The sequence below is a fragment of the Rhodnius prolixus genome, unplaced genomic scaffold (assembly GCF_049639745.1).
Source record: "Rhodnius prolixus isolate KJV_2025 unplaced genomic scaffold, Rpr scaffold_1, whole genome shotgun sequence".
Taxonomy (NCBI): domain Eukaryota; kingdom Metazoa; phylum Arthropoda; class Insecta; order Hemiptera; family Reduviidae; genus Rhodnius; species Rhodnius prolixus.
The window spans coordinates 4,961,747-4,984,645 of NW_027411581.1; the positions used below are offsets into that span (position 1 = coordinate 4,961,747).

At 36.5% G+C, this 22,899-nt stretch overlaps 1 protein-coding gene and 4 non-coding genes across 15 annotated transcripts in view; 4 read left to right on the forward strand and 1 right to left on the reverse strand.

The window, feature by feature from the left end:
* Positions 1 to 10,246: 10,246 nt before the first annotated feature.
* Positions 10,247 to 10,365, forward strand: LOC141446402 (5S ribosomal RNA). The gene has a single exon (XR_012453698.1). It is a non-coding gene; the product is annotated as a 5S ribosomal RNA (ribosomal RNA).
* Positions 10,366 to 10,668: 303 nt separating this feature from the next.
* On the forward strand, positions 10,669 to 10,787 carry LOC141446399 (5S ribosomal RNA). Its single transcript, XR_012453695.1, has one exon. It is a non-coding gene; the product is annotated as a 5S ribosomal RNA (ribosomal RNA).
* A 302-nt stretch (positions 10,788 to 11,089) lies between these two features.
* Positions 11,090 to 11,208, forward strand: LOC141446325 (5S ribosomal RNA). Its single transcript, XR_012453638.1, has one exon. It is a non-coding gene; the product is annotated as a 5S ribosomal RNA (ribosomal RNA).
* A 345-nt stretch (positions 11,209 to 11,553) lies between these two features.
* LOC141446395 (5S ribosomal RNA) lies at positions 11,554 to 11,672 on the forward strand. The gene has a single exon (XR_012453691.1). It is a non-coding gene; the product is annotated as a 5S ribosomal RNA (ribosomal RNA).
* Positions 11,673 to 15,249: 3,577 nt separating this feature from the next.
* Positions 15,250 to 22,899, reverse strand: part of LOC141453012 (CLK4-associating serine/arginine rich protein-like) — a 185,383-nt gene continuing 177,733 nt past the window's right edge. For all 11 annotated transcript variants that reach the window (XM_074126489.1, XM_074126024.1, XM_074126183.1 and 8 more), the window contains one exon: positions 15,250 to 15,502. The gene's annotated coding sequence lies outside the window, so the exon portion shown is untranslated. The remainder of the gene's footprint in view (positions 15,503 to 22,899) is intronic.

Sequence of the window (22,899 nt, forward strand, 5' to 3'; positions counted from 1 at the left end):
ACAAATAGAAAAGAGGTTTTATTACCTTTCAGAACTCTCATTTACGTATCACTCAACATCCTTGGATTGTTCGTCTTCTAAAGTTTAGTCAACTATTTCAGTAATCATCGAATTATTAGGTTTAAACTGCTGAATAATAAAAAAAAAAGAGAAAAATTAAACTCTTAAGTTTGAGGTAAGTGTATTGAAGAAACAAAAATAAAACAATTGCAGAAATTGCAAAACAAATTAATATCGAAATTAGTCGATCTTTAATATAATATCGATCTGCCATTAGATAATTATAAAATCATTAGCAGTAAGTAGAGATATGCATGGTAAGTCTTATTTACGAGAGAGCCTCTATTAACCAAAAAAAAAAAAAAATGCACTTTAAGCTCGCTAGTCAAGCCCGACATTTAACGTCGATAAGTTGAATCAATAATTGAGTCCTATCAACTTGCAATATAGTGGAGGTTATATCAAATATAATTAAGTTTATGGAAACAGAAAAAGTTTGGGATTTGCAAAATTCAATTGCAAATAAAATATATAACTATAAATATAAAACAATTATAGAATAATATTTAACAAGTGAGAAAAATATTTCCACACTCTTGTTCAGTTTCTACAATTTTGTTTTGGGGGGGAGGAAGAAGAAGAAGAAAATATTTTGTTCAAAATTTGAAAATTTCAATAATCTAAAAAAAAAACCCTACAGGCATGGTGTTTGAACTCAGAAATTTTATAAAATAAACATTTAATTGATGGACAATAAAAGCTCTTAAGGATTCAATAGGATGTTTTTTCGGAAGACCCGCAAAGCAAAGATGTATTGCCGTACTAGGCTATATTTCCAGTCTATACCTTTAACGGTTAATATGAGAAATTTTGCAGTAAAGTATGTTTGCTAGTCGCCACGGTAGCCGAGCGGTTAAAGACTAGACCCGCAATGCTAAGATGTATTGTGGTACTAGGCTATATTCCCAGTCTATACCTTTAATGGTTAATATGAGAAATTTTGCAGTAAAGTATGTTTGCTAGTCGCCTCCGTCCACGACACATGATTTGGTAGTTGGATGTAAAGCCCGCCTGAAAAAATAGGCAATTACATAAAATTTTTATTTTGCGCCTTTAATTATACAATTATTCGAAATTTAATGAATAAAATAAATAATACTTCAAAAGTATTTTGATTCACCAGTCAAACTACTCTGTAGTAAAGATGTAATTAGTGAGAAGGAACGCTCCAGTTTTGATACGACAGATGCTACGCATTGAGGCTGCCGGATTGTCACAGCTTTGTGTACCATTAGACTGAGCTGAAGTTGTGCCATCTAGCGGTAGTACATTGAACTGGCCTTGGTAGCCGGTAATGTACACCAAGCCATCTGCCGGCAGATCTTGTAACCAGGCTTCGTATAATATATTTTTTTTAATGATCTCTTCAAATTATATAAAGACCTCCCAAAACTCTTGAAATTCGTAAATATATTCTTAATTCTTTTTTTTTTTTTTTTTGTTTGCTGAAATTCTATAATATAAATCATTGTAACAAGGATCGTCGTATTTTGTTAGGCATAAAACATAAATATTCAATTTTAAATTCTTACCGACTATCTAATATAAAATACCATGTCCAAGCTCTACTAGACATACGCACAAACAAATAATTAAGAATTGTTACTTAATTTAGTGGGAATAAAAGAATAATGCCCATTACAGTCTTAATTTTTGTATTATTTATGGCCAATATTTCAACGTAGTGACTTGGTCAACTTCAGGGCTGTGGAACATATTTTACAGTATAGTTATAATCTGTAATCAAACATTTACACAAAAGTACTACTAAGCCAGAAATTCTTACCCGAAAGTTCCACTAACTTGGAAGTACCACTAACTTGGAAGTTGCACTAACCCGGAAGAATCATGTATCAATGAATTGCTCGGCTTTTACCAATGTAAAAACTGAAACCAAAAAAAATATACGTTGTAAAAAAAGCTGTACTGTTTGTTTACATTACAGGCATCTATCATCTGTAAACAAATACTTACCCGGAAGTGCCACTAACCCGGAAGTTGCACTAACCCGGAAGAATCATGTATCAATGAATTGCTCGGCTTTTACCAATGTAAAAACTGAAACCAAAAAAAATATACGTTGTAAAAAAAGCTGTACTGTTTGTTTACATTACAGACATCTATCATCTGTAAACAAATACTTATCCGGAAGTGCCACTAACCCGGAAGTTGCACTAACCCGGAAGAATCATGTATCAATGAATTGCTCGGCTTTTGCCAATGTAAAAACTGAAACCAAAAAAAATATACGTTGTAAAAAAAGCTGTACTGTTTGTTTACATTACAGACATCTATCATCTGTAAACAAATACTTATCCGGAAGTTCCACTAACTTGGAAGTACCACTAACTTAACACTTCAACTAAATCGGAAGTTGCATTAATTCAGAAGTACTACTAAATTTTATTAATTTAGAAGTATTACTACCTTGGAAGTACCACCAACCCAGAAGTATTACTAACCTTGAAGTACTATAAACCCGGAACTATTACTTACCCGGAATTTTCATTATTTCCTACCACAAACCTTTAAAGGTAAATACCTCTTTACCGAACATATTTGTTTCTCTATTTAAGATTTTCCACGAAAACGTCTATTTTCTTTAAACTAGATTACAACAGTTGCTAAATTTCAAGTTAAGTGAAGATAGCATTTCCGGAAGTGCATTTTTTTATTTTTAACAATCAAACTGAACATACTGTAAACTCACGGCCTTGAAACTAATTAGATGTTTAGCCATTTTCACAATAAAAGATTGGAACCTTTCATCTTTCTTTTTATCACCCCAATCCGGTCTCTGAAGAATGGTACCAGTGGTGACCGAAACGTTGAACTTTTAGAGAAAATTTATTGTTTTTGGCACCAGTCAATTTTTAATTTTGATATTACGTGAAATATTTTAGGAGGAAGTTTTCCAAAAAAGGGTACATCCGTCTCAATTGCCTCTCTGGAGATTTCCTTTTTTTAAATATCTGTAAAATGTACCATTAATTAAATATCTTGGATTAAAATTACATATAATAATTTCAAGAGAATTGGAAGAATTATAAATCGTGTAAATATTCCAATCCAAAATTTTTTAAACTCAAGGCACCAAAAAGTCAGCGTTTTTGTGGAAGTTGTTATCAGAACTTGTAAAAGAAAGTATAATGTAATTCCCCTTCATTGCCTGAATACTGTAAACATGCATTACCTGCTTGCGTTTCGGGTTTGCCTATCTCAGACATGTAGGCTATTCTATTACACTCAGTACTTATACCTGTAATTCCCCTTCATTGCCTGAATACTGTAAACCTGCATTACCTGCTTGCGAGTCGGGTTTGCCTAACTTAGACATGTAGGCTATTCTATAACACTCAGTATTTATAGCTGCGATAAAAAAAAGTATATTGCGATAAAAAAGTATCTGCTTATAAGTTATATTTAGCCAAAGGAAACTCATCTAACTATTCTTGCGACTTTGATCTCCTCCCTCAGTTTGGTTATTACATTTGATTTTTTTTCTAAACATGGACTTTTTATGTAAGCTTTGTTGTCTTTAGAACTAAGTTGAATGATTCGAGATAAAAAGACTAAAGATAACGTGGGTATTCGTCAGCTAAATCTCTGATAAAATCGGTGTTAAACAAACGGTTACCATTTCCGGAACGTATAGACATACCTGCTTTGTTAAAGAAAAGTAGTTTGTTATTATAGAGCATCTGCATTGAAGGGAACTGATGGATACTGGACTTTCCAAGTCAGTCCTTGGAAATGGTGGAGCAAAGAAGTAGTGCGACTGCTTGTACCAGATTTTTCTTCTTCTTTTTTTTTTTTTGAAAAATCTATTATTGATCAATTTTCCTGGTAATAGCATTGGAGAAAGAGAGGTAATGATAGAGAGGCAGCTACCCAGGAAATGGGATATTGCAAATAGACGAAAATCTATAAGAGACGGGCTGAAGTTAGTTAGTTACTTTAGTTGGTTAATAAAGTCGATGATGCAAACATAGTGGTGGTGAGGGAGCAGCGGGAAGAAATGGCGGACCGGTAGTTCCTGCGGTGTGTGCCACCGCCTTCAAGATATCGGTAATGGATTGTCCTTCGCCGGCTGCCAATAGCATCCTTATTTGTGAAGGAAATTACCATCTACCATCCATTCTGTGGGGTTCTGGGGAACGCTGCTACAAGGTCACAGACACACTGACAGATCGACTGAATCACCAATCTAGACTTACAGACAACACTCTGTAAGACCGGAAAATGGGATGGGGTAAGTCAATAACCGCTAGGGCCTAAACTTTATTTATATTAAATATGTGCAGTTCAGGATAAGATAGAGGTCCGCTGTTGAAAGTTTCTGGGATGAGTGCAACAGGATGGATATCCCATCCTCTCTGCCCAGAAACAGGAAGTGGTCTGGGAAGGTCGAGAAACTAGGTACTTCCTGTAATAAGTGAATTACCGGCACACAGTCTCCAAAACTAGTAAATTGCTTACTTGATTCAATCAGCCTATGGTATATTCAAATTTCAACTCAACTTATTCGTTATTTTTAATAACCCTTACAAACAAAATTAATGCGGAAAAAAAAGAGATATTCCACATTCGGCTTCCGCGACCGTTTTGACCTTCCCTCAGTCAGGAACATAAAAATAAAAATATAAAAAAAATGTAAGGGCTCATAATCGATTAATTGGTACTGAATGACAAATTTGGATATTTCTCTGAAGAAGTAACCAAAAATTGAACAATCGCTTTTGAAATAAGTTACGATTTCCGTTGAATAGTAAAGTAATTGCCTATTTTTTCAGGCAGGCTTTACATCCAACTACTAAATTAGGTGTCGTGGACAGAGGCGCCTAGCAAACATACTTTACAGCAAAATTTCTCATATTAACCATTAAAGGTTTAGGACGGGAACAGAGCCTAGTACCGCAATACATCTTAGCATTGCGGGTCTAGCCTCTAACCGCTCGACTATCGTGGCGCTTTGAATTCCCGTTGAATAGTTTCAGCTGAAACAAAAGTACTTAAATCGAAATTATTAAGAAAACAAAATATCAAGATACCATATACCATATTTCTTTTTAATATAAAGACTAATATAGACTTTACATGTTTTTTTATTAAACTGAGGAATGAGAAACGAGTAACAAGAAATTCAGTTACTGTATTTGATGGTTGATAACAAGTGTAGGAGAAATGAAAAACAGGTTTTTGTTAGTTCGTCAGTTTCGAAAATAAAGGGGAAAAAATATAAGTACGTTCTTTCTGTCTTGATTGTTATTATTTCCGTTGAATTATTTCGTAAAGTAAATATACGTAAAAAGAAAAAGGATAATTACCTAGGAATTATGTAATGAGTCTAAGAAGTGGAACAGAAAATAGAGATTCTGCGTGGATGGAACCTGGAGGTGACCTTCAAGTCTAGCAGTACAAAGTGTTCGTGTTGAATACTTGATTTGTAATAGACGACATAACAAGAATACGATCTTTGTATATTTAGGGAGGCTGGATGTAGCAGCCGAGGAGTGAGTAAAAGTAGGCGTTAAATCTTTTGAAAACGAAGTCTCCTCGGGCGTGACACGGAGCTCGTTAACAAAGTTTTATAATGCAGTGGCTGCGACTGAGAGTGGTGGTCGGATATAGTACAGTACCTTGAAGAGCTTTCTGACAGTGGTGTTTTGTGGGACTTAGCTTTGATATGGAAATGGAAATAACTACAGTGCAACAAACAGGAAACAGGAACTGAGCAAGATGGAGGGAGGGGCAGGCTGGCTCTTGACCTCTCGTCAATATAGCCCTAACCATCACATCACCTAGGAGATAAATATAATTAAGTCCCCACTGGCACGCACCAAAACTTGCTAACCAAAGCAAGTCCATCAGCAATTTGGCGCGACTAAAGCTGGAGATAGAGAGAGAGGAGAGTAGATGACACCATTATGCGCACAAAATGACACGACTTCACCCTTCAGTGCCTACTTAATATTGCTTATGTAAGGACAAAGTTAAAACAAGATTTGACAGTTGACATTTATTTCATCAAAATGTACACGAGTCCAAAATTGTTCAACTGTACACGCAGTCTGACGTAAAAGAGATGAATCGCCGCTTTGTACAAAAAAAAAAAAAAAGTCGCTTCATTATAATAAAATAAAAAGTCCGTGTGAACATGGCACTTCCGCTTCCTTACAATACTCCAAGATAAATTCAAACTCGGCACATTTACTTCAAGGATTCTGAAAATGAAAAAATAGAAGTAAAATCAAAAGAGAAAACTCTCCAAGCGATTCACACTTTCCCGTCTAGCAAACTCGGAAATTTTAAAGCCACATACTTAATTCTCAGAGAAGTAAATAACCTTTAAGCGTAGAAGCCAACACAAAGTATGTGGCCACCGAATTTAAAGAATCATTGGCTATTGAATTTAAGATTGAGAGAGAGAAAAAAGCGACAGCCTGTCCACTGATTCGCTTCAAATTAAAATTTTACTCACATATTTAAATCCTGTAAATATTTATACAGGTAGTTTTGTCATCCTCTAATAAAGCGCTCTTAAATGCATTCGGGGACAAGTTTTGCTATTGGAATAGTACGTAGATCTGCTGTATGCACTTAGTACTATTTATTGGACGGACTTATCTGGCAATCAAGCATTGCAGCTGGCTCATTAATTCCTTGGAAAAGTCCTCACCTCTAAACAAAGCCCAGGGCTGAACCATAAAGTCCTTGTAGTGACTCCTCTGGACTTAATCCAGATCATCGTCCACAGAACTCGCCAGCAAACTGGAGATGGGATTATTTCCTTCTTTTCTTAAACAAAAGATTGCAAGAGTTTCGCTAATTGGTTTCCTGTTTTGCAATTAGTATACCAAGTTTAAAATCAATTTCAAGAAAACGATTGATTGATTGATTGATTTTATCCGTCGTAAAATCAATGCATGCATGTTCATTATATAACAATTTCGAACTTTTATCTACCATCAGAGGCTAATTAATTCAGTGTAAATAATTCATTTCGATATTATTTGACAATCAGTTTATTGTATCCAAATTAATGTTGCTTACGTGGTTGGAACGAAAATGAATTGGTTCTTTCGATTGGCTGAATATTGCAGAAAAGCTTATTGTTATGGTTTTTCTCCATAAATAAGGCGCCACAGTAGCCGAGTGGTTAGAGGCTAGACCCGCAAAGCTAAGATGTACGTATTGCGGTACTAGGCTATATTCCCCAGTCTATACCTTTAATGGTTAATATGAGAAATTTTGCAGTAAAGTACGTTTGCTAGTCGCCTCCGTCCACGACACCTAATTTGGTAGTTGGACGTAAAGCCCGCCTGAAAAAATAGGCAATTACTTTACTTTACTTTTTCTCCATAAATAGGGATCTCCTCGTTGGAGTCCAGCATACGCTGAACCTTTCCTTAAGCATAACTTATAAAGTAAAATCCAATGTCTAGATCAGGTATCTATCCAGCACTACATTACAACGTAGCTTTGTGGGGCTTCACATCTAATCGTTCGGCTTCCATGGCCGCCTTACTTTGCAAAGGAAGGTTACCTCCTAGAAACCAGAGATACAACTTTTCTTCTTTTTTTGAATGTGCGTTTAGGTTCTTCAAAGGTTACGGAAAAGCATTAGAGCTACTTTTCAAAGGAAACAGAAGAAACTGGGAAAAACAAAAAAAAAAATTATTCCTCATGGAGTCACAGTTCCGGTAGTGGATTGTGACCAGTTACGACGTAGTTTCAGAAAAATAAGTTTAAAGATTAAACTAGTTTAAACTTATGCTGTGATTTTTGTTGTTTTTTCTTTTACATTTTTTTTATCTTTGAGAGAAATTAAAACGAGTAATTTTAGCAGTAAAAACAAATAAATTATAATAAGACGGAAAGATGGTAGAATAAAGCGGATTGACAAGGTTACAGTTTCCGGTTGCAGATAACAGTACCATATATCTACAGTGGACTACGTGAGAGGATCTCATGTTGATATGCGCAGACAGTTTGTCTCCCAAATGTTTGATAATGCTACGCCCATACTTGGAGGAAGTGCTAAAATAAAATAAATATTATTACAGACAGATAAGATTGCAATGAGAGGGGAAAAAACTCTAAGAAATCTATTATCGTGAAGGAAGAGTATTAGCTGATCTAGGCATCCTATAATTCTAGGATGGCGATTGGTGGCAGATTTATTTAAGATGTGAACTGATATTCAAATTTCATTGCACTGGTCTCTTACACAAAATCATTTATTCTGTTTTTATTTATTTATTTATTCATTTATGTATTTATTGAGATTTCTCATTAAAACGGGTTTATAAATTGCCTTTAAACTTCCTGTACTCTCGCTGCTCAAAGCCCTTTTATTTTAAACATCATTCCAGGGAAATTAAAGACACTCTGAGAAAGGAACTGTTAGGGTTTCCTCTAAGAACCATTAAAATTATATTCTGTATGTCGTTGATTTTATCCTTAGTAGCATGTTTATTGTATCTCTGACCAGTTTGGGACTTCCGTCCACCATCAGGGGCTAATTAATCAGTTTAGTGCCAAGAATTTGCCATTTTTAATTATTTTAAACAAATCCCCCTTACAGAACTGTTCTAAAAGGAAATTTTAGGAGAAAATGATTTTTAAATAAAATTTTAAGTATGCTAAATGAGTTCAGGTGGGCTTTACCTCCAACTACCAAATTAGGTGTCGTGGACGGAGCCGACTAGCAAACATACTTTACCGCAAATTTCTCATATTAACCATTAAAGGTATAGACTGGGAATATAGCCTAGTACCGCAATACATCTTAGCATTGCGGGTCTAGCCTCTAACCGTTCGGCTATCGTGGCGACTAGCAAACATACTTTGCTGTAAATTTCTCATATTAACCATTAAAGATATAGACTGGGAATATAGCCTAGTGCCGCAATACGTACATCTTAGCTTTGCGGGTCTAGCCTCTAACCACTCCGGCTACCGTGGCGCCTTGATCGAATTAGTTCCAAATCTTATTGTCACATTACTTAGATGCCACCTATTAATTTTGGATTTTCTTCGTTCCATCGGTTTTAAGTTATTCTGAACCCTTTTATAGACGCACATTAATTTGTAGAAACCTCTCTTTTCTTCTCTGTGGACATCGAAAATAAAAGTCAGCATAGTTGCAATGCCCTGTTTTGTGAATACTAAATCATTACATCAGCAAGGGGATAAGTCCTGGTCAGCCGTTGGAGTGGGTTAGTTACCTGGCAAGTGGTGCAACCTGTGGTAATGAGCTGTACTACGAAAGGTGCAGGTAAATTGCATCAACATTCAGGGCCAACAATCCATTGGTGCGCTAAACTGGGTTTCAAGCTGGGTACTTTATTCTAATCACGTGTTGTTTCACTTATTTTCACTTTTATTGCATTTGTTTTTGTACTCCAGTTCGAGTTTTTATTTGAAATATCCAATGCTTTAAGATGCAGAATAAATGGTCATTGAAAGTTCATATTTCGACCCGGTAATGTCATTGGACCCAGCAAATAAGCTTTAGGAGAACCGCAAGAGCCACTTCAGTGAATTGATGTTTAAATTCTAATTTCTGGGGATTTTCCAATGATCATTACGTACATGATATGTTTTACAATTTTCTATAATAGCACGTACGCGCATTATCCAAGGAATCGGTACTAGTAAAAATAATCAGGAAGACCAGTTTTATAAGAGTTAATCTTCATAGAAATAAAGAAACAATAATGTTTTATAATAAACATTGATTGAAATGTGGTTTCTTTTGCGCCAGGGAAATGTAGCAGTAAGCCTAATTATGTTGCCAGTACTGACATTAATTATTTTTACACTTTCAGCACCAGAACCACGGTGAAAACAACTGAAACTTACTCTATTGTTTGTAACAACTTAAACAATTTGGTTGGAAAACCTATTAGTTGCAATCGCAAACGGCCATACCATTTTATGCACTACACTACAAATTTCACTTTCTTTTTACTCGTAAAAGAATGTTTTGCAATATCTTAGGAGAATATAACGGTGTAGACTCCGAGGGGATCTATCCAGATCAACCAAAGATTCAGTTGGTCACCTGGATATGCTTTACATTCATCACTTTTAGAGGAGAATCACCATGATACAACTGTAAGCTCCATCACAATACTTCACCGCTTACACAATTTAATCCGCTAGATTAGCAGGAGCTGTCGCCAACGGCCATATTATGTTGAATACACCGGTTCTCGTCCGATCACCAAAGTTAAGCAACATCGGGCGTGGTTAGTACCTGGATGGGTGACCGCCTGGGAACACCGCGTGCTGTTGGTACCTTTTTTTTTTGGTCTTGTATTTTTTGTAGACATTTAGTACCACGGAGAAAAGGTTATAAATATTACTACAAAATTTTCACTTTCTTTTTACTAGTATAAGAATGTTTTGCAATATCTGAGGAGAATATAACGGTGTAGACTAAGAGGGGATCTATGCAGATCAACCAAAGATTCAGTTAGGCACCTGGATCGGCTTTACTTTCATCACTTTTAGACGAGAATCACCGTGATTCAACTGTAAGCTCCATCTCAGAACGTCAACGCTTACACAATTTGATCCGCTAGTTTGACAGTAGCTGTCGCCAACGGCCATATTATGTTGAATACACCGGTTCTCGTCCGATCACCGAAGTTAAGCAACATCGGGCGTGGTTAGTACCTGGATGGGTGACCGCCTGGGAACACCGCGTGCTGTTGGTACCTTTTTTTTTGGTCTTGTATTTTTTGTAGACATTTAGTACCACGGAGAAAAGGTTATAAATATTACTACAAAATTTTCACTTTCTTTTTACTAGTATAAGAATGTTTTGCAATATCTGAGGAGAATATAACGGTGTAGACTAAGAGGGGATCTATGCAGATCAACCAAAGATTCAGTTAGGCACCTGGATCGGCTTTACTTTCATCACTTTTAGACGAGAATCACCGTGATTCAACTGTAAGCTCCATCTCAGAACGTCAACGCTTACACAATTTGATCCGCTAGTTTGACAGTAGCTGTCGCCAACGGCCATACCATGTTGAATACACCGGTTCTCGTCCGATCACCGAAGTTAAGCAACATCGGGCGTGGTTAGTACCTGGATGGGTGACCGCCTGGGAACACCCCGTGCTGTTGGCAATTTTTTTTTTTGTAGACCTTGTGACACAAACTGTAGATGGGAACCTTTTTTTAAAAAAATATTTTGTATGCATACTATATAATACAAAGAAGACAAAACTATAATAATCTCTAAAAATGTACACCTGTCTATTATACGTAAAAGATTATTTTTTATTATATCAAGAGTATATAATAGTGTAGACTCTGGGAGGATCTATCCAGATCAACCAAACATTCAGTTGGTCACCTGGATCGGCTTTACTTTCATCATTTGCAGCTCCAGAATCATCATGAATACTATTGAAACCTCCACTTTACGACAGTACTTACACAATTTAATCCGCTAGTTTCACAGGAGCTCTCGCCAACGGCCATACCACGTTGAATACACCGGTTCTCGTCCGATCACCGAAGTTAAGCAACATCGGGCGTGGTTAGTACCTGGATGGGTGACCGCCTGGGAACACCGCGTGCTGTTGGCATTTTTTTTTGGTCTTGTATTTTTTGTAGACATTTAGTACCACGGAGAAAAGGTTATAAATATTACTACAAAATTTTCACTTTCTTTTTACTAGTATAAGAATGTTTTCTTACTCATTAGGAGAGTATCACGGTGTAGACTCTGGAAGGATGTATCCAGATCAACCAAAGGTTCAGTCTGGTTCGGCTTTACAAGTACAATAGTACTTTCTAAAATACTTTGCCACCATACATTTGCTATTATTATCAGAACCAAATATGGTCACTTTAATAACCTCCGTGATTATTTATTGCTTAACTTTAATTTAAATATTCTCGTTATATAACATCAGCGGCCAATTAGCCATCTTAATGACGTTCAGAAGTCTTTCTATTTTCTTGCTTAACAGCGATCAAACGACGTTCTTGCACACTTTTGAGAACATTAACCTTTCAATCACTTCAGACTATCCTTTTCTGTCTGGTCCTGCACAGCTGTCTTTTTCTTTTTCTTCACTGAATCTGTGGGCCTACTGGACATCTTCATAGATTTCTGAAGGCACGTCCAATTACATTCGGCAAGTTGTATTCATATCTTTCGAAGAATAAATGCAATGGCTAAGTTGTATATTACTTAATTAAATAAGCCTTATTCTCTAAACTTGGTTACATTTTTTACTTTTTTCGTAGGTCCATTCTTGAAAAGCAGGAATTTTCTTTAAGATAGTTTTCCAACAATAATAAATTAAAAGTTCATAAAGGAAAACTCAATTAAAAGTTTAGATGTCAGAACCTGCAAAACTTTCCTTTTAACTTCACACTTAGTGATGTAATTATCATTATTATTATTATCATTATCATTATTATTTGCTATTAGTGGTACAAAGCGGCGTTTCACAAATATTAATATTCCACGTAACAAAAATTTACGGAATTTTTACGGAACACCAATGTTTCGTGGAACACTAGAAGCATCTTTACAAAGAAAAAAATGTTCCGCGAAACACTAGAAGCATCTTTACAAAGTATCAATGTTTCGAGGAACACTAGAAGCATCTTTACAAAGTACCACTGTTCCGTGGAACACTAGAAGCATCTTTAAAAAAGAACCAATGTTTCGTGAAACACTAGAAGCATCTATACAAAGTACCACTGTTCAATGGAACACTAGAAGCATATTTACAAAGTACCAATGTTTCGTGCTACATCATATTCTGTTCTATCGTGGAACCAACTATTTTAGATAAATTCGACTAAAATCGTATTTTCGATCATCTCTCCATTTTTATTATTATTATTATTAATTCGGAGATACTTTACCGTTTATAAAGCATAAAACATGATGTAAAAGAGAAAAAGAATAATTTATATAAATCAAAGAAGCAGAGAATAAGAAGTAAAGCACGAACTTTTTTCTTTTAGTATTATCATCGTTATACTTTGGAAAAGCGTGAGCTGGACGAAGAGGGGTTGCGGAAAAGTAAGGCGAATGTATTTGTAGTGGTCAACTAGTGAAAGAGGGGGTAAGGTGTCCATGACAACGCGCACCGCCATGCCTAATCCCAGAACGCTGGAGAGTTTATCTCCAGATCGATCTGACGGCCAATGGTGCTGGACACTCACTGTCCACAGCCTACTGTGCTGCTATTGTGGGCCTTTATCCACCAACAGACCATCTTCATCCACAGCATTCTTAAAATACAAAATAATAATTTACAGTGATAAATTATTTTGGGAGAAACTTGTGAATAAAATAAATTAATCTTATATTTTGAATAGATATTTTGAATATGTATTTTCATTTTTATTGTATGAGCAGAATCTACGGAGCGACTTTCTTTTGGGTGTTTTACTCTCTTTCTTATTGTTTTCTGGCCAAAAAGTTCTTGTTCCAATTTTAAGCTTTAACGAACAATGACTTACAGATAAGTCTAAGTAGATTAGATTCTACAATAGTTGGCCAGAATGCCTGAAAGGCTTATTGAGGCACCCACTAATTACAGCATCTCGTACAGTCTTATCTGTTTAACTAAAGTTAACCAAAGAGGAATAAAATTATTACCATAAAGATTATTCCCGCAGGGAGTAAGTGGGCTAGCCACTTCTTCAGGGCTTGGCGCCCATGCGGTTATCCCAGCCCATCAAACGCTTACACTGAAACTCTGCACAAGATTGAGCCCACATTTATGAACTCCGTGAGAATAGTTAATTCAAATCAAATTATTTATTTGCTTCAAAAATTACAATTTTTTTTATAGCAACATTCTGCTATTTCACATATTCAAGTAAATAAAACAAAATAAACAAAGTTAGCAGAATTTAGAGAAAGATACAGACTGTGATTTAAATCGAAACATGAATATAAAGTCCGTTTATACTAAAAAAATAGACAAATAACAGCATTTACTTATTCATTTTTATTTAAAAGTAAAGTAATTGCCAATTTTTTCAGGCGGGCTTTACGTCCAACTACCAAATTAGGTGTCGTGGACGGGGGCGACTAGCAAACATACTTTACTGCAAAATTTCTCATATTAACCATTAAAGGTATAGACTGGGAATATAGCCTAGTACCGCAATACACCTTAGCATTGCGGGTCTAGCCTCTAACCGCTCGGCTACCGTGGCGAATAGCAAACATACTTTACCATAAATTTTTCATAGTAACCATTAAAGGTATAGACTGGGAATATAGCCTAGTACCGCCATACATCTTAGCTTTGCGGGTCTAGCCTCTAACCGCTCGGCTACCGTGGCGACTAGCAAACATACTTTACTGTAAATTTCTCATATTAACCATTAAAGGTATAGACTGGGAATATAGCCTAGTACCACAATACATCTTAGCTTTGCGGGTCTAGCCTCTAACCGCTCGGCTACCGTGGCGTCTAGCAAACATACTTTACTATAAATTTCTCATATTAACCATTAAAGGTATAGACTGGGAATATAGCCTAGTACCACAATACATCTTAGCTTTGCGGGTCTAGCCTCTAACCGCTCGGCTACCGTGGCGTCTAGCAAACATACTTTACTATAAATTTCTCATATTAACCATTAAAGGTATAGACTGGGAATATAGCCTAGTACCGCAATACATCTTAGCTTTGCGGGTCTAGCCTCTAACATCGAATGAAATTCCCCCAAAAAAATTATTTAAAAAACAAACAATGGAACAAATTCTTCAAAATATTAAAAGAAATAAAACTGATGACATTTCTGTTTTATTATTTGAAAACTTTTCTTTTTTTGCCAGAAAACTATCTAATGAAAAACAACGAACACACAAAATGATTGTATTTTTTTTTTTACAAAATTTCCAAATTGCTTTTCTAAATGTCAGGCTCTGGAGTGCATCATTTTCTTTTCTTTTCCCTGGATATCGTTTCTGCATAAAACAATAATTTACACTTCGTGAGTGAACCTTTAGCCGTAGAAACTATTTTTATAGTTGTTATTTTCTTCTTCTTTAAAGTTCTTGTAACTTTTCTTTGCTGTCAATTCATTTTTTCTTTTCTCTGGGGAAAAAAAAAAATAAATAAGAAAATGAAAATTACATTAACTGAAAGTTGAATATGAAAATAAACGCAAATTACTCACTCTAATTTTCCTCGATTTCCGCAATGATGTCTTCATCAAACATTTATCGCTTCACATTATCTACATTTTATTTACACAATAATTGCTGGTTATTTTTATTTCTGTCTGTGATATTGTAGATTTGGTAACTTCCGTTTTCATCCGTCTTCCACGAAATAGGCAGTGAATGTCACTTCCCGTCATACATTATACTGTCAGATATGCTCAATTCAGTCCTTTAAATAAGAGCTGATGAATGTATCGCTGAAGATGTCTGAAATTCAGAACCAGACAGAATTATTAGAAATAATAGATATCATACAATAATAGATATAAATTATTGGTATCGCTTTGTTTTTAAATTAATTAAACCTATTTTACGCATTTAAGTACATTTTTTTTTTTTTTTTTTTGCAAACAAGGACTAATTTCTGAAAATGCTGTTTTGTCAACGTTTCTCTCAATAGTAAGTAAGTAAGTAAAGTAAAGTAAACGTCTATTTTTTCAGGCGGGCTTAACGTCCAACTACCATTTACTACGTGTCGTGGACGGAGGCGAATAGCAAACGTACTTTACTATTTCTCATTTAACCATTAAATAAAATCCAAGGCCAAGACCGGGAATCGAACCCAGTACCACAATGCATATTAGCTCTGCAGGTCTCGCCTCTTAACCCGATAGGCTACCGTGGCGCCTATTTCTCCCAATCAATCCCTCTCAATACCTATTTGATACGCGTTGTTGCAAAAAATGGCACTTATAAAAATGAATGCTATAACTTTGATCGCTTAAACTTTTCTTACCAGGAAGTATTAAGTGGAAGTGTCACTATACTGAGCGAATCAAAATATTAAAATATTATTTAAACAGCACCATTCAAAAAGGAAAAGGTCACAGATCACGTAGCTGGGGATGCTGGCTAGAAAGGGTGGGCAAAAAACATGAGAGGTGAGATTTCAAATTGGGGTGAAAGTCCAGAGGTCAAGGCGGGTCCAAGTTGGGGATGCTGTTGACAACATCAACAGATCAGAGGGGTAGTGTATAGAGGGGCATTTTTGTGAACTATGCTAACATGTGATCAGCTAGTTAACCTTTTCAGAGCTGAGGTTATATTTACTAATGTACACACGTGGATAACACACGTGGATAACACGCCACGGTAGCCGAGCGGTTAGAGGGTAGACCCGCAAAGCTAAGATATATTGCGGTACTAGGCTATATTCCCAGTCTACACCTTTAATGGTTAATATGAGAAATTTATAGTCAAGTATGTTTACAAGTCGCCTCCGTCTACGACACCTAATTTGGTAGTTGGATGTAAAGTCAGCATGGACAAAAAAACAAATTTTCAAACTTTGAACCAGAGATAAGTTTCCCTTTTTTTTAATCCCTTCACCAACGCACTTATCAGACAACACTTTGCTATATAGAGGGTTAGAAAGAGAGGGCCAAGGTTGGCTGTTGTAGACTGGGATAGGTCTAACCGCACACTATTTACCAGAACAACAGTAACCACACCAAACCGTTCTAGTAGTGGTAGTAGTTTAACTCACTCTTTCAGTATGTCCATTGGAGCGTACCGCTGAAGATAACTAACAATGCTATAATATGACAACGTGGCAACCTGCTTGTTATAGCTCGCTGGTAACAAGCAATCTAATCAATTATTAAGATATTGTATGCGGCCGTTTGAGCGCGCCACTTGGCTCTCCACGAATATATATATATTACGAATACACACAAATATACAATACAAATGATATTGTTGATGATTTCCAACTCCTGTAATCATCATGTATGCATGGTCTGGCTTGTCCACAATTCTCCTACATTAGCAATCCTGGTCTGTTAATGTCTTCAGAAGGTGGGAAGTAGCTGTTACCCCCCAACATTCCCGAATATCTCCCTTTACTTCACAAGTAGTCTGTGGGACTGAATTATTTAGTGCCAGGTTTATTTTTTATTCTTACATGTCTGCTACCTATGTTTGAAGCAATTGTCTTTAGGTGGTCTTTGGTCACACCACTACTCCAGAATTGTCGACTGTTACGAGAAAAACCCGACCACTTACGACCTTAGAGTTTATAAGCTGGAGAATAAATACTTTACTGTAAATTTCTCATATTAACCATTAAAGGTATAGACTGGGAATATAGTCTAGTACCGCAATACTTCTTAGCTTTGCGAGTCTAGCCTCTAACCGCTCGGCTACCGTGGCGCCTAGCAAACATACTTTACTATAAATTTCTCATATTAACCATTACAGGTATAGACTGGGAATATAGCCTAGTACCGCAATACATCTTAGCTTTGCGGGTCTAGCCTATAACCGCTCGGCTACCGTGGCGTGTTATCCACGTTTGTACATTAGCAAAAGCAAACATGCCACATTTATTTTTATCCTTATGAAGTCTATCCTTTTGTTACGGTCTTCTATTTCAATATCGTTACACAAACTTTAATTACTATGGTATCTATCTTCAGCCCTTTTTCAAGAATTCTCTGCCTGGCAGAGCTCAGTTAGTATTTTCTATGAGAGCGACTTGAAGACTTTCAAGGAAACTGTAAGAATCTTGGACACCTCAGATCCAGTAAAAGCAATTACAGAATTACAGAGGACCCCCCAATCTCATAGCCTTGGAAAGAGACAGAATAGCGGAAGTGGAAGGAGCAAACTAAAATTTGATGAGTTTAGATTAGCGGCTAAATAATAACATGGTGAAGTCCTTAGTTGGAAATGGATCATTAGAGGAGAAGGGATAATGAAGTCCTTATTTAAGGCCCCCCAAACAAAAAATTGAAAAAATAGGAAAATGAAGAAAACTCTGAAGAGACATGTTGTATAGTGGAAATTCTCGAGAGCATATGCAAACACAAAATGATAAAAATGCTATTTTACTGAAGCGTATCTAACACCATGCTCAGATAGTTGTATTGTTGCTCGCCAGAGTGCTTCAATTCAAAATTGTATTTATTTTTAGTTTATATTTTCAATATTTCTTTATACATACGTTGATAACGAAAAAATTATGCTGTTTTTCCTTTCTTGTTTGATCTATTTTCTTGTTTACTTTCTCTTATTGTTCATAATAGGAAGTATTGCAATCGTATGCTGTTCGTCATTTGACACCGGAAATGCAGGAAAAAGAGAAATGAAGTTGTGTGAGTATTCAGGCAGATAAATTTTGATTATCTTAACTTATTTTTGTTTTAGAATCTAAATATTAGTTTAAGAAATTTGTAAGGGAATTTCTTTTTTTAGTAAGAACATTAATTGTGAATTCTAAGAGTGAAGTACGCTAGAACGCACATGGTGGTGCAAAATGCTGGCAGCATTCAACCCACACAGTTCCTGTAATGAGTATCTGCGACACTGAACCAGGGAGACCTTGTCGCTAACTATAAGTTGGTACTAAAACAAGCGGATAAGTGATAGCACCTGGAGGACATTAAAATCTGATTAGAAGTTTAGGGCGGGGTTGATTTGATGGTTAGAATGGAATGAGGGATAAGGGTTTGTATCTTGGTGCGTGTGTAACTAAGGAAGGAAACCTGAAATAGAGCTAGGGTAAGAGGGAGACTGGCTCTCTCTGTAAGGTCCGGCGCTAATCTCTCTTAGATAGTTGTTACTCTGGAAAGAGCAAGGAGAGAATTAGTACTAAGGGGTGACAGCAACGGCCGCCAAGGAGTTTGTACAACATTGGGTGCTACGGCTGGGTAATAATTAATAGTCAGGATGAAGCAAGGAGGAAACTGGAGGAGTTTTGGAGAAGGGCCCGGGCTGGGTAGCGTAGGAACTCATCAGGGGGTTCCTTAGGGAAAGGGGGTTTCACCAGCCGGTCGCTGGCAGAGCCTAGTACCAGGCAAAGCATTAACGAGAGCAGTAATTAAGGAGAAGGGACGCTCCTGTTCACGTCCGGTTTGGGTTGAAAAACTAAGAAGCACTGCCGGTGATGGGGTAGGGAATGGAATACCACGCACCCAGGATACCGGGGGACCCGCGTATCTTCCCATAATGTATCTTCAGGGAACCTTAGAACGTGTCTTCCCTTAAATACACTCTCCAGCCTGCATGCCTTGCACCATTCTAACAGTTCAGAAATTTCCCAAAGCTCATGCCAAAACGCTTACACTAATACAGCATCTTTAACTTTGGCTACACACTGAAAGCAAGGCGGACGGACTCTAATGGGCATTTCATTGGTTTGTGGAGCAAGGCCCACCCTTTTTTGTTATCTTCTCCCGCTGGGTAAAGGACACATTACTGCTTTAGAAGACCACTTGCCAACTCTGTAGCTAAGAGTTCAGTCATGAAATGACAAACTTTTTTCTTCTTTTTTTTCACTAAATTCAAATAACCTAAGTGAAAATATTAAGTCAGCTGATTAAATCTTACTGCACTTAAATGATCAGTATTAACGTCAATGATGATCTTCTTAAATAGCAAACACGTTCATTGTACTGCAATTGTACTATTAAAGGAAGTACGTCACCACAGCTGTCTCAAAACCCCCCTAAAATCGGCATTTTTTTTTTTTTTTAATTCAAACGCGTGTTCTTCCGGCACACGATATATCCAAGCACAAATGAAATACTTTGGCGTTCTTGCAGACAATTAAAGACAAACTGACACATGTTTCTATAGTAGTACCGGTGGACTAAAATTCTTCCAAGTTGGAACATAATCCAATATCATGCAGGCAATAGCGACATACATTATACTGAAATTGTTCTTTAGAATAACGCTTAACTTCTCTCCTTGAGAAACTCACTTAAATGTAGTTTCGTGGAAAACCAAAAAAAAAGTTTTAAATGAAAATGAAAAACTCGTAAGCCAAAATCAAGTTTAAAGGCCGAAAGATTTTCTGGTTTTTGTATTATCGTGGTTATCATACATAATTCCGGCGAGAAAGACTTAAAAATCAGTTAGGAAAAACTAGTTGTGGCTCGCTGGTGACCTCAAAGCGTATAAAAGTAATGTTTATATTTTCAGGCGAGCTTTACATCCAACTACCTAATTAAGTGTCGTGGACGGAGGCGACTAGCAAACTTACTTTACTATAAATTTCTCATATTAACCATTAAAGGTATAGACTGGGAGTATAGCCTAGTACCGCAATACATCTTAGCATTGCGGGTCTAGCCTCTAACCGCTCCGGCTATCGTGGTGACTAGCAAACTTACTTTACTATAAATTTCTCATATTAACCATTAAAAGTATAGTCTGAGAATATAGCCTAGTACCGCAATACATCTTAGCATTGCGGGTCTAGCCTCTAACCGCTCCGGCTATCGTGGTGACTAGCAAACTTACTTTACTATAAATTTCTCATATTAACCATTAAAAGTATAGTCTGAGAATATAGCCTAGTACTGCAATACATCTTAGCTTTGCGGGTCTAGCCTCTAAACGCTCGGCTACCGTGGAGCCTCCTCAAAGCGTGGAAAACTCTCAATGGAAAATCTGAAGGATTCCAATATTTTATTTTCTGCGGGATTAGAGAAAGGAAAAGCCGTTAAGAGAAATAAAGGAAAACATTTCACCATCAAGCTACCTTTTACTGTTAGCGCCTCATTAGGGCTATATAATACGTTATAATTATGAAATTATATCTAAAAGCAAAGTGTACTTTGTTAAAATGGTAGCACTGCGAGAGAAAGAGAGAGTACACTAATAAGGTGGATGCTGGGTACACATGACGCAAATATCATTACAAAGTTACAAAACATCAACGTACGTATATAGGAGGTAGCAGTTCTCCATTTTACTCATACGTATGTATGTATGGTTGGCGCAGTTTGCTTTTCACTCTAATTAGAAATGGTCTCTGGAAATGTAAAGGAGTAGAGCAAACTTGGGGTGTGGGTTCAGGGTATACTTTCTTAGGAAAGTTAGAGGTATGTCGCGAGTGGCAAGGAGAGTCTACAACAGAGTGGGAGACAGGAGAGAGAACAAGATAGTGGGCAACGTGGAGAACAGGACAGCGAGAGAATGGAGTTGACTGATGAACACATCATCAGTATGATCACACCAAACTATCATCATCACTTTGTACCAGTGGCACAAACAAAGATGAGGCCAATATTTGATTTGCCGCAAAGCACTAAATATTTCTGCAGGATACGATGTTCTGCGAAAAGTGGCACAACAGCTTTTACTTAATTGTTTTGCAGCAACTTTTTTTTTGTTCATTTTCTCTTACAGTAATTAAAATAAGAGAAAGTACTGCGATTGGGCAGTTTTTTCAATTTGGGGCATTCACCGGAAGTTTGGCTTTTTCGTGATCTCAGTAATCCAAAACAAAAACAAAAAAAATGGTTTTTACAAGTTGATCTCTATATATACATTTGATACAAGTTTGAACACGAAATTTGATATAGCGATTAGGTTTCACTTTGTTTAAAATCGATTAAAATCAGAAGTGCCATCTATAGAATAATTTTTTCAGTTTTCTAAAGTTGTCAAAACTTTGCACTGACGATTTTCGTTTCACACATTGCTCTCATGTAGTTCTGCAGCATTCATTTTCCCAGTTTCCCAGGAAAATCTGGCTTAAGGTTGTTCTGAAGAAGAATAGAGGGGTGGGGTTAAGCTTCTCTCTAAAGATTCATTCTAGTGTAACATGCGGCCCCATTTTCCGTCTAATATTAACATGAATGTCAAAAACGTAATAAATATCTTAAAAATTTGAGGTTAACCGATTTTAGCGGAAGTATCACTTTATGGAATAAATTATGTCATATTTTTTTTTATTGCTACCTGATCAGATTCATCCAAAAAGTTGATGATTCTAAACTGATTAACTGTTGAATCCGTTGATGTCCAGTTTTATGAAAATGTGGGTTAGATCCGCAATGCTAGATAATAACTTTCGTTTTATCTGTCGTAATTATTGTACTATTGACCGGTGACGGATTTACGTTCATCATTAGAGATAGATCAATCAGTCTAGTACAGAGGCACCACGGTAGCCGAGCGGTTAAGAGGCGAGACCTGTAAAGCTAATATGTATTGTGGACTAGGCTATATTCCCAGTCTTAGGCCTTGGATTTTATTTAAAGGTTCCTAGTAAAATATGTTTGCTAGTCGCCACGATAGCCGAGCGGTTAGAGGTTAGACCCGCAAAGCTAAGATGTATTGCGGTACTAGGCTATATTCCCAGTCTATACCTTTAATGGTTAATATGAGAAATTTATAGTAAAGTATGTTAGCTAGTCGCCTCCGTCCAAGACACCTTAGTTGGACGTAAAGTGCGCCTGAAAAAAATTAGCAAAAAAATCAGTGTAGTACAGAGATTTCAACTTCGCTTATGTTTCCGTCACTCACAGCACTTGTTGAGTATTATTTCATTGTTTATTGAATAAATCCAATTTACTTGTTCATTAAATTATAGATTAAATTTCATTAAATAAATTTTTAGCGATGAAATATCTTGTTTTTGGTAACCTCAGGGCGCAAAAGTTTGTGTGTGTGAGACTGCATTTTTATTATTTTCCCGCATTTACTTCACCTCAAGGAAAACCTGGACAGATCTGGCAAAATGCAGAGCTAGCCGGGACTTTTAAAGAAAATAAATTGTTTGGAAAATATTTGAATTGAAAGTTTAAAACATGAAGGCATCTTCAGCAGTATCAATAGCCTATGGCGTGGGGTAGAGACAACCACAGCCT